This window comes from Haematobia irritans, chromosome 4 (assembly GCF_050003625.1).
Source record: "Haematobia irritans isolate KBUSLIRL chromosome 4, ASM5000362v1, whole genome shotgun sequence".
In the NCBI taxonomy this organism is placed as follows: Eukaryota; Metazoa; Arthropoda; class Insecta; order Diptera; family Muscidae; genus Haematobia; species Haematobia irritans.
This window is the reverse complement of record NC_134400.1, coordinates 215,574,670-215,586,588: the sequence shown is the minus strand read 5'-3', so window position 1 is coordinate 215,586,588 and position 11,919 is coordinate 215,574,670. Positions and strand designations below refer to the sequence as shown.

General features: G+C 32.5%; 1 long non-coding RNA gene across 1 annotated transcript; it reads right to left on the bottom strand.

Annotated features, from left to right (window-relative positions):
- Positions 1–2,563: 2,563 nt before the first annotated feature.
- On the bottom strand, positions 2,564–3,421 carry LOC142233363 (uncharacterized). Its single transcript, XR_012721395.1, has 4 exons — positions 3,358–3,421; positions 2,889–2,954; positions 2,684–2,759; positions 2,564–2,589 (listed from the first exon to the last, which is right to left on the bottom strand). It is a non-coding gene; the product is annotated as an uncharacterized LOC142233363 (long non-coding RNA).
- Between the last annotated feature and the right edge of the window lie 8,498 nt (positions 3,422–11,919).

Below are 11,919 nucleotides of genomic sequence, written 5' to 3'. Positions count from 1 at the left end.
AGTCGATAGCTTCTTTCGTTCGGAAGTTATCGTGATTTCAACAGACGGACGGAAGGACGAACATCAGATCGACTCAGAATTTCACCACGACCCAGAATATATATACTTTATGCGGTCTTAGAGCAATATTTCGATGTGTTACAAACGGAATGACAAAGTTAATATACCCCCATCCTATGGTGGAGGGTATAATAAAATGAATTCTATTGTTTTGTTTTCAAAAATGTATGCTACTCAGGGTTGGCCTGTCACAAACTATGACTTTTGCGACATACATTTGCGACGGTATAATACGTATGTCGCAAAGGTTGTAAACCTGCTGTAGAAACCCAAATTTTGAATAGAAGAAATCCTGAACATTTTTTAATTTAGTTTGACAGCATTCGCTGTGAGTTTCTGCCGAAATTTGTGAAAGTTTTCCCACGATCAAGCCTATTTTCTTAGGTGGTATCGAAATTCCCGTTGGTGAGTGTGCAAAATACCTTGGGGTTATATTGGAAGGAGACTGAACTTAAAGCTAAGAAAGGACGAGAAAATCCACGGTTACTCTGAACTCGTGCAAAAGGCAATAGGGAAAATGTGGGGACTAAAACCGAAAATTGTGAACATTCCTAAGAATTGAAACTTCTTCGCACATACCATCGTCTTGGATATCATCGAATTCGCTGCCTAGCTGACGCGACTAAAGTATTTTCAGTTTGCGACTTTTGTTACTTTTTCTACATTTACGACGCGTATGTGACGTTTACAACTTTGCGACAGTCGCAAACCTAAACGAGTTTGATACAGACCATCTCTGATGCTACTTCAATTTTATTCAATCTACTCCACTTTTTTCCAAAATCTACTTCACTCAATTTTTCACTAGCGGCAGCACTGCTTAGAGCCGGCCCCAGAGCCGGTTGCCACAATTGGTACACGCAAAGAAAAAAAACAAAAAAAAAAACGTTTTGAAAACGTGTATCGAAAACGTTTTCCTTTTGTTTTTTTATACCCTGCTCCACACTGTGGAACAGGGAACAGGCCCCAGAAGCCAGAGTTTTACCCTAATTTGCTTAAAATTTTGCACAAGAAGAACAATTAGTACTATAGTCAAGTGTGCCAAATTTTATTGAAATCGGTTCAGATTTAGATATAGCTCCCATATATATCTTTCGCCCGATATGCACTAATATGAGTTTTATACCGATTTGTTTGAAATTTTTATACCGATTTGCTTGAAATTTTGTATTAACATAACACGTAGACGTGTAGTCAAGTGTGCAAAATTTAATTGAAATCGGTTCAGATTTAGATATAGCACCCATATATATCTTTCGGCCGATATGGACTTACATGGCCCCAGAAGCCAGATTTTTGGCCGAATTTGGTTGAAATTTTGCACTAGGAGTACAATTAGTAGTATAGTCATGTGTGCCAAATTTGATTGAAATCGGTTCAGATTTAGATATAGCTTCCATATATATTTTTCGCCCGATATGGACTTATATGGCCCCAGAAGCCCGAATTTTTGGCCCAATTTGGTTGAAATTTTGCACAGGGAGTAGATTTAGCATTCTAGCTATGCATGCCAAATTTGGTTGAAATCGGTTCAGATTTAGATATATCTCCCATATATAGCTTTCGACCGATTTACACTCATATGACCGTAGAGGCCAATTTATAATTCCGATTTAGTTGAAATTTTACACAGGGAGTATAATTAGCATTGTAGCTATGCGTGCCAAATTTGGTTGAAATCGGTTCAGATTTAGATATAGCTCCCATATATATGTTTTTCTGATTTCGACAAAAATGGTCAAAATACCAACATTTTCCTTGTAAAATCGCCACTGCTTAGTCGAAAAGTTGTAAAACTGACTCTAATTTTCCTAAACTTGTAATACATATATATCGAGCGATAAATCTTAAATAAACTTTTGCGAAGTTTCCTTAAAATTGCTTCAGATTTAAATGTTTCCCATATTTTTTTAATAAAATTGTGTTCCACCCTAGTGAATTAGCCAACTTAAATTTTGAGTCTACACTGAAAAAACAATGAACCCTTTTCCATTGCAAAATGAACTAAACTGTAGTAATATTGACCATGATTTAGCCCTTAAGTTTTTTTTCAACTTGTCTAGTTTATAATTTTCTTAAATTTAGTTCATCTATAACATTGTAGTTTAGTTCATTTTTACAACACCATAAGATTTATATACCCCTACCAAGTTAAAAAGTCAGTATTATTTTGGTTTACTTGCTTATTTTGTGGGAAACCCGATAATAAAAATTGGTTAACAGTCTCTTTAAAATGTCGACGACTAAACTATTTTTAAATCAATCATTCCACAGTACAGAGAAAGTAAATAATTAAAGGAATAACAAACCGTTTTACTATTATGAAAATTTTCATACATTAAAATTAAACTTTCTTTAAGCAAAAGTACTTTATTATAAAAACTTATGATGAAAGTTCTTAATACAATGTTTTTTGTGAATAAAAATTATGACCACGTGGAACAGAAAGTAGTTCATATGAACCCGCTGTTTGGACATTTCGACTTATCCTTGTTTTATTCATCGTAGGTAGTTTTTTCACATATCTTGCTGGAAAAAATGGAAACAAAAATGAAAATTGTTAAAAATTAACACCATGTAATGAAATATAATTTTTAATTCTTCATTTTAGCTTGTAACTTACCATATTTGGGGCATTTTATCAAATGGTGTAAAGAATTCAACTTTTCTTTGGAAAACGTATCTCATAAAATTTGTACCTGAAATAATTAGAGAAATAATGAAGTATTCTAAATAAACTCATAAAACTGTGTTGTTATCGATGTGAAGGATATAATAAAATAAATATTCTAGTTGAAAGAAAGCCAAAGTTTTAATATAAAACTTACCAATTCTCTATTAAATTGTACGCTGAGGGGAAATATAAAAAGTTGTCCAAATTTATTTGGGTTACTCTGAAATTAAATATTAAATAAAATTATTAAATAAGTTTTCAAAAAATCTAATGAAAAAAATAATAATATGCATTAAAAACCAAATATTCTTGATAACCCTAGACAGTCATCATTCGTCAAAATAACGACACGTAATTTCATTTTCGATTTAAAATGCATTTTAGTCTATTGGGAAATGTTGAATTTAAGTTATACTAATTCGACCGTTTTATGAATTTTTGTTTTATACTACTTAAAACCAAATTGAATAAGAAAATAAACTCAAGTTTGGTTCACTTTTTCGCTCACGATGAAAATTTTAGCGTCTTGAAATGAGCCGTAGTCAAAATGACGAAGGCTGACGTTAATGTACAAAAAATAAGGATGACTGTCCAGGGCTAAAAGAAAGTTAAAGAATCCTTACCAATTCACTATTAAATTACAGGCAAAGGAGTACTAAATATTTGTCCAAATGTTTAAGGGGTTATTCTGAAATTAAATATTTGTTTTTACATTAAAAATATTACATTGGTTTCCAAAAAATTTGATTAAAGAAATACTAAAATAAGGCATTAAAAACCTGTAATTTTGATGATAAAAAGGTCACAAAAACGTAAATATTCTAGTTAAAATAAAGCCAATTTTTAAAAGAAAACTTACCAATTCTCTATTTTTTATTTGTTCGAATCCATCTGGAGTTGCTCTGAAATTAAATATTGTTTTTACAACAAAGAAAACCATTAAACTGGTTTCTAAAAAAATTAATTAACAAATAATAATATACATAAAAAATATTCTTTTTAAAAGAAAGTCATATTAAAAAAATACTTACCAATTTATGAATAAACTATACGCTGAGATATAACAAAAATTTTCTAAATTCATCTGGAATAGAATATTAATTTTTTACATAGAATAATAAAAATTTCAATACACTTTCAACATATTTTCCTAAATATTCGTAATAACTTTTTTCTAAACTACCGATAAAATATTAATAACTTTCATTTAAAAGGTTTAATAAACAAACACCAATATATGTCTCAAAAATCCAAAATATTCCATGCCTTTATACTCCCTTGTTGCATAGCTACTTAAAAGATGCAACAGCCCACGCCAACGCCAACTATACAACTGAAGCATGCCAAACAAAACCAAGCAAAGCCAAAACATTCCTACAACAACAAAAACACATGTGCCTTTATTGAAAACAACACCTCATCCAGCCAAATAAACCATCCGCGAATAACAAACACACACACGCAAACCACTAAATGAACAAAAATAAAAACAACCCCACGCTCATGTATACACAACAAAACTCAAGTAACATCATCTTTACATTAATCACATTCCACTATGACGATAAAGATCTCTGTAATATGCATTAGTTCATCGCATCTGCTGACAATTTACTCTAAGAATAATATTCGTAAAGGCACACCAGTTTACGAACAATGAAACGTTTAACTTAAAATTTGCAAAATTTTCAAGAAATGTTATCTACCATTTTTGACGAAAATGTCTATAAATTTAATTACATGTGAACTAAAAATATTTCATTGGGTAATTTTTTACCAACAATTGTTAACTATAGGAATTGTCAGTAAGAAATTGCTATCCACTTTCAAGTTCATTTTTCGTAAAAAAATATTTTCTCATACAAAAAAATCTTATAGTAAATTGCACTTATTATTTACACAATACTTTACATTTCACAAGTAGTTTTATAGCATGACAAACGAATTTTTAACTACCAGTTAAGAAATTTTTTAAGAAAATTTCCATCGTATTTTGTAGGCCATGAACTAAACGATTGCTACTTAGAATTTGTAAAATTTCCTTCCGAGTAGTTAATTTTCGTTGAAGATGTGAAAAATGAACTAAAATTCTGGAAAATTCTTGTAATAAATTATTGTAATAATTTTCTTAAATTTACGAGACACTTTTTTTTCTGTGTATAGATTTTGTAAAAGTCTATCAAATTCTGTCCAAATCGAATGATATTTAAATGTATGTATTTGGGACAAATCCTTGTATATAGCACCCAACACATTTGACGGATGTGATATGGTATCGAAAATTTAGATCTACAAAGTGGTGCAGGGTATAATATAGTCGGCCCCGCCCGACTTTAGACTTTCCTTACTTGTTTTTTTTTTTTTTTTTTGAATTTTTTATACCCTCCATCATAGGATGGGGGTATATTAACTTTGTCATTCCGTTTTAACACATCGAAATATTTCTCTAAGACCCCATAAAGTATATATATTCTGGGTCGTGGTGAAATTCCGAGTCGATCTAAGCATGTCCGTCCGTCCGTCTGTTGAAATCACGCTAACTTCCGAACGAAACAAGCTATCGACTTGAAACTTGGCACAAGTAGTTGTTATCGATGTAGGTCGCATGGTATTGAAAATGGGCCATATCGGTCCTCTTTTACGTATAGCCCCCATATAAACCGATCCCCAGATTTGGCTTGCGGAGCCTAAAAGAGAAGCAAATTTCATCCGATCCGGCTGAAATTTGGTACATGGTGTTGGTATATGGTCTCTAACAACCATGCAAAAATTGGTTCCCATCGGTCCATAATTATATAAACCGATCCCCAGATTTGGCTTGCGGAGCCTCAAAGAGAAGAAAATTTCATCCGATCCGGCTGAAATTTGGTACATGGTATTGGTATATGGTCTCTAACAACCGTGTAAAAATTGGTCCACATCGGTCCATAATTATATATAGCGCCCATATAAACCGATCCCCAGATTTGGGTTGCGGAGCTTCAAAGTAGGAACGTGGTGTTAGTATATGGTCGCTAACAACCATACCAAAATTGGTCCAATCACACAAAAATTGGTCCATATCGCTTCATAATCATGGTTGCCACTAGAGCCAAAAATAATCTACCAAAATTTTATTCCTATAGAAAATGTTGTCAAAATTTTATTTCTAGAGAAAACTTTGTTAAAATTTTATTCGGTTCATAATAAAATTTTCATCATTGTCAAAATTTTATTTCTATAGAAAATTTTGTCAAAATTTTATTTCTATAGAAAATTTTGTTCAAATTTTATTCGGTTCATAATCATAGTTGCCACTCGAGCCAAAAATAATCGACCAAGATTTTATTTCTATAGAACATTTTGTCAAAAGTTTATTTCTGTAGAAAATTTTGTTCAAATTTTATTTCTGTAGAAATTTTTGTCAAAATTTTCTTTCTATAGAAAATTTTGTCAAAATTTTTATTTCTATAGAAAATTTTGTGAAAATTTTATTTCCATAGAAAATTTTTTAATAGTTTCTTTCTGTAGAAAATTTTGTCAAAATTTTATGTCTACTTTGTCAAACTGAATTATATACGCATTGGATCGATCTTTTTTGATTTGATATATACCACGTATGGACATACAATTTAGAAGATGGTGTTAGGAGGTTTTAAGATACCTTGCCATCGGCAAGCGTTACCGCAACTTAAGTAATTCGATTGTGGATGGCAGTGTTTAGAAGAAGTTTCTACGCAATACATGATGGAGGGTACATAAGCTTCGGCCTGGCCGAACTTTCGGCCGTATATACTTGTTTGAATTTGAATTTGTTTTTTGAATTTCTTCAAAAATTTAAAACTTTTTCTCACCAAAAAAAATCATTTTCTACAAATTTTTATTTTTTCATTAAAAAAATATTTTTGAACCAGCAATAGAGTCCATTTCGCTTATAACAAGCACTTTCTTTTCTGACTTTAAGTCTTTAATGAGACACATTTTACAGTTTCACAGTAAAAATGTAATATGTTATGTTGAACACCTTTTCGGAATCTTCCGAACATATCTGGAATATATATAAACAAAACATTTTGGTTTTCGGTCAAAGCAGGGATTAAACCCAGGACCCTTGGTATGCAAGGCGGACGTACCAACCACTGTTCCACGGTGCCCAACTAAATGTATGTTTCTGTTAAATAAAATTTGTTTAATCGGCTCGTGTGCGCCGCAAACTATGCTAAATAAAACGACAATTATCTATTGATGACAATAACGGCTACGTGACCCAGTGGACAATGTGTTGGCTTACAAATTGCATGGTGCGCGGTTCGATTCTCTTTCCATGCGAAAGGTAAAATTTCAAAAAATTATAAAATCGCATAATTTCTTCCACATTGCTTGTTTATAGAAATAAGTGCTAAGAACTAAAAAAAAAAAAAAACTCGTGGAAGTGAGAAAAATGTGAGATGAAAATGCAATCAGCCAGAAAAGATTGTTGTTTTGAGTTAGTCTTTGTAAAATTGTTTTGACATCCTGGAAAAAAATCAACGTTTATCACAAAAAGTATATACTTTTCTTCCAAATGAACTTCCTTATAGCGAAAAGCAAATGAGAAACGATCTTTGTTTGTCTAAAATTTCGTTTGGGAGGAAAAGAATTATTTTTTGGCGTATAGAATTCTACAAAAAATGGTAACTTTGTTTTACTGTTTTGTAGATTGGTAGAATTCTTGATTTTGGTAGATTTTTCAATGAGGCACTTCTTCATAAATTTTCTATTGAAATAAGATTTTCAAAATTTTCTGTAGAAATAAAATTTTGTCAAAATTTAATATAAAGTTAAAATTTAATATATAGTTAAAGAAATAAAGTTTTGTCAAAATTTTCTATAGAAATTGAATTTTGACAAAATCTTCTATGAAAATAAAATTTTGATAAAATTTTCAATGGATATAAAAATTTTGACAAAATTTTCCATAGAAATAAAATTTTGACAAATTTTTCTATAGAAATAAAATTTTGACAAAATTTACTATAAAAAGAAAATTTACAAAATTTTCAATAGAAATAACATTTTCGCAAAATTTTCTATAGAAATAATATTTTGACAAAAGTTTCTATATAAAACAAGTATATACGGCCGTAAGTTCGGCCAGGCCGAAGCTTATGTACCCTCCACCATGGATTGCGTAGAAACTTCTACTGAAGGCTGTCATCCACAATCGAATTACTTGGGTTGCGGTAACACTTGCCGATGGCAAGGTATCTTAAAAATTCCTAACACCGTAATATATATCACATAGTCCATACGTTGTACATATTAAACTAAAAAGGCCGATTAAATACGTATATAATTAAGTTTAAAGTTTCTATAGAAATAAAATTTTTACAAAATAAAATTTTGCCATTTTCTATAGTAAAATTTGGGAAAAATTTTCTATAGAAATAAAGTTTTGACACAATGTTCTATAGAAATAAAATTTTGACAAAATTTTCTATAGAAATAAAATTTTGACAAAATTTTCTATAGAAATAAAATTTTGACAAAATTTTCTATAAAAATAAAATTTTGGTAGATTATTTTTGGCTCGAGTGGCAACCATGATTATGAACCGATATGGACCAATTTTTGTGTGATTGGGAATCGGCTATATATAACTATAGACCGATATGGACCAATTTTGGCATGGTTATTAGCGGCCTTATACTAACACCACGTTCCAAATTTCAACCGGATCGGATGAATTTTGCTCCTCTAAGAGGCTTCGGAGGTCAAATCTAGGGATTGGCTTATATGGGGGCTATATATAATTATGGACCGACATGGACCAATTTTTGCATGGTTGTTAAAGACCACATACTTACACCATAGGTTAGGTTAGGTTATGTGGCAGCCCGATGTATCAGGCTCACTTAGACTATTCAGTCCATTGTGATACCACAGTGGTGAACTTCTCTCTTATCACTGAGTGCTGCCCGATTTCATGTTAAGCTCAATGACAAGGGACCTCCTTTTTATAGCCGAGTCCGAACGGCGTTCCACATTGGAGTGAAACCACTTAGAGAAGCTTTGAAACCCTCAGAAATGTCACCAGCATTACTGAGGTGGGATAATCCACCGCTGAAAATCTTTTTGGTGTTCGGTCGCAGCAGGAATCGAACCCACGACCTTGTGTATGCAAGGCGGGCATGCTAACCATTGCACCACGGTGGCTCCCTGTACTTACACCATGTACCAAATTTCAGTGGATCGGATGAAATTTGCTACTCTTAGAGCAATCGCAAATCAAATTCGGGGGTTCGTTTATATGGGGGCTATACGTAAAAGTGGACCGATATGGACCAATTTTTGCATCGTTGTTACACGCAAAAAAATAATTATTTCAAACAAAGTTCGTTTCTCATTTGCTTTTCGCTGTAAGGAAGTGTATTTGGAAGAAAAGTATATACTTTTTGTGATAAACGTTTATTCTTTTCCAGGATGTAAAAACAATTTCATAAAGACTAACTCAAAAAAAATTTTTTTTCTGGCTAATTGCATTTTCCCTCACATCTTTCTCACTTCCACGAAGATTTTTAGTTCTTAGCACCTTTTTCTGTAACAGAAACAATGTAGAAGAAATTATACGATTTTATAAATTTTTAAAATTTTTTTACCTTTCGCCTGGACGGAGAATCGAACCGCGGACCATGCACTTTGTAAGCCAACACACTAACCACTGAGCTATGTACCTGTTATGGTCATCAATAGATAAATATCCATATAAGTTATATTTATATAGCATAGCTTGCGGCGCCCACGAGCCGAATAAACAAAGTTTATTTAACAGAAACAAACATTTAGTTTGGCACCGTGGAGCAGTGGTAGCTACCTCCGACTCTCATGCCAAGGGTCGTGGGTTCGATCCCTGCTTCGTCCAAAGTTTTTTTTTTTTTGCTTTTGTTTTTTTTACATATATTCCAGATATATTCGGAAGATTCCGAAAAAATGTTCATCATTACATTGTACTATATTAAATTTTGAACTGTAAAAGGCGTCTTATTAAAGACCTAAAGTCAGAAAAGAACAGTGTTTGATATAAACGAAATGGACTGTGTTGTTATTTCAAAAATAACTTTTTTTATTGAAAAAATAAAAATTTTGTAACAAACGAATTTTTTTGGTGATAAAAGTTTAAAATTTTCGAAGCAATGCAAAAAACTCTAACAAAAGAAAAACGTTTTCGGTACACGTTTTCCAAACGTTTTTTTTTCTTTGCGTGTAGAAACCATATACTAACATCATGTACCAAATTTCAGCCGGGTCGGATGAAATTTGCTTCTCTTAGAGCAATCGCAAGCCAAATTTGGGGGTCCGTTTATATGGGGGCTGCTATACGTAAAAGTGGACCGATATGGCCCATTTGCAATATCATCCGACCTACATCAATAACAACTACTTGTGCCAAGTTTCAAGTCGATAGCTTGTTTTGTTCGGAAGTTAGCGTGATTTCAACAGACGGACGGACATGCTTAGATCGACTCAGAATTTCACCACGACCCAGAATTTATATACTTTATGGGGTCTTAGAGCAATATTTCCATGTGTTACAAACGGAATGACAAAGTTAATATACCCCCATCCCTATTGAGGGTGGAGGGTATAAAAATTGACCAAATTTACTATAGAAATAAAATTTTGCAAAATAAGAGTTTGTAGTAATCTAAGAAAATAATCGGTCCAAATCGGTGTAGATTTAAATATACGTATACTTTTTCAATTGTCTTAAATTTGGTATTATGTAATTTTAGCACCTTTTGGTTTCGAAAGTAAGAATTATTGAGGAAGTTAAAAACATTAAGTTCTATACTTTAAAAAGTGCGTGGAATATAAAAACATAATAAAACACGTAGAGGCGAGGAACTCAATCAGCAAATCTATTGGTATCCGACACATGCTGTGTAACTCAATTGAAAAAATCCTAGTCGTCAATGCATTCGAATATAACGTACTCACGTATGACCGGATGATAAGTAATTCCACCTTAAGGAACTGAGACCCATATATAGCGATGCGTTTGCATAGAATGGCAAAGGTGGAATATATGTAAACCCTATGGTGGAGGGTGTACTACTTTAACTTATCGCTCTTGTTCGGCAAAAAATTTCATTAAAACAAAAATCAGACTTTTTGCCAAAATTTTGCCACTTGTTCAATTTAATTTTATTTGAATAAAGGCGATATATCGTAAAGGTTATCTATATCCATTCACTGGGGATCCTTCACAAGTTTCCATGTGCAGGGTTATGGGGTATTCTCTCTTTCAGAACATTTAATTTAGTTAACCACAAATGCAACAAGGTTTCCTCTTGCTTTGGCCATCATCCATCAAAGTTCTTCACTTTCATTCATGGAATGAAAGTCAGGCATTCAAATTCAAATGTACAATACAAACCGATTTTAGGAATTCGCAACCAAACATCAACCAACAAAACGAAGCATTCTAGCAACCATACATCCAACCATCCATTCAGTCACTCATTCATTCATGCATCCATTCAGCGCAAGAGAATGGTAAAATACCTTCGACCATCGACATTAGTCTAATGAGTTGTTCTAATATTTTAGACGTTTTGTATACATGAGTGAGCTCTATACCCGCTTGGTCGAAGGGGGGTCTTCGGAAGGGTTTAAGTCCTACATCAATATTTGTCCATTGGCAACAAACACTCAAGTACACATTCGCCCTTATAGTTGAGAGTACCGATGACGGTAGCAGTGAATGTATCCCAAAATGATAATGACGCCAAGTTTAAGGTTGACATTTAGTTTGTTTTTGCTTTTTCTCTCTTAATTGTACAGAGGCAAAAATAAACCAAATGCAGAGGTTTGACTTAAGGTAAAATTTGCATGCCGCCATAGAAAGAATAACGTGATGGAAACCTCATGTGTTGGTCGACGAGGTGCGAAACTAATCCCTGATTTTAATTTTTCTGTCATTTAAACAACCATCAATTTGTCTATTTGTGCTATGTCTTATTTCTGTTTTCTTGTTTTTCTTGCTAAGGTCTATAAAGTGAGACATTTTTAATACCCTGAAAATAGAATCGAAAAACTAACGCATAATAAATTTAAATATGGAAACTTGTACCTGCATGGTAACAGTTTATGAATCTGTAGTTGGAAGAGGCTTCAAATAAGAATGCATAGAATTCCACAAAGTTAGCTTCCGTGCATCCAAAAGC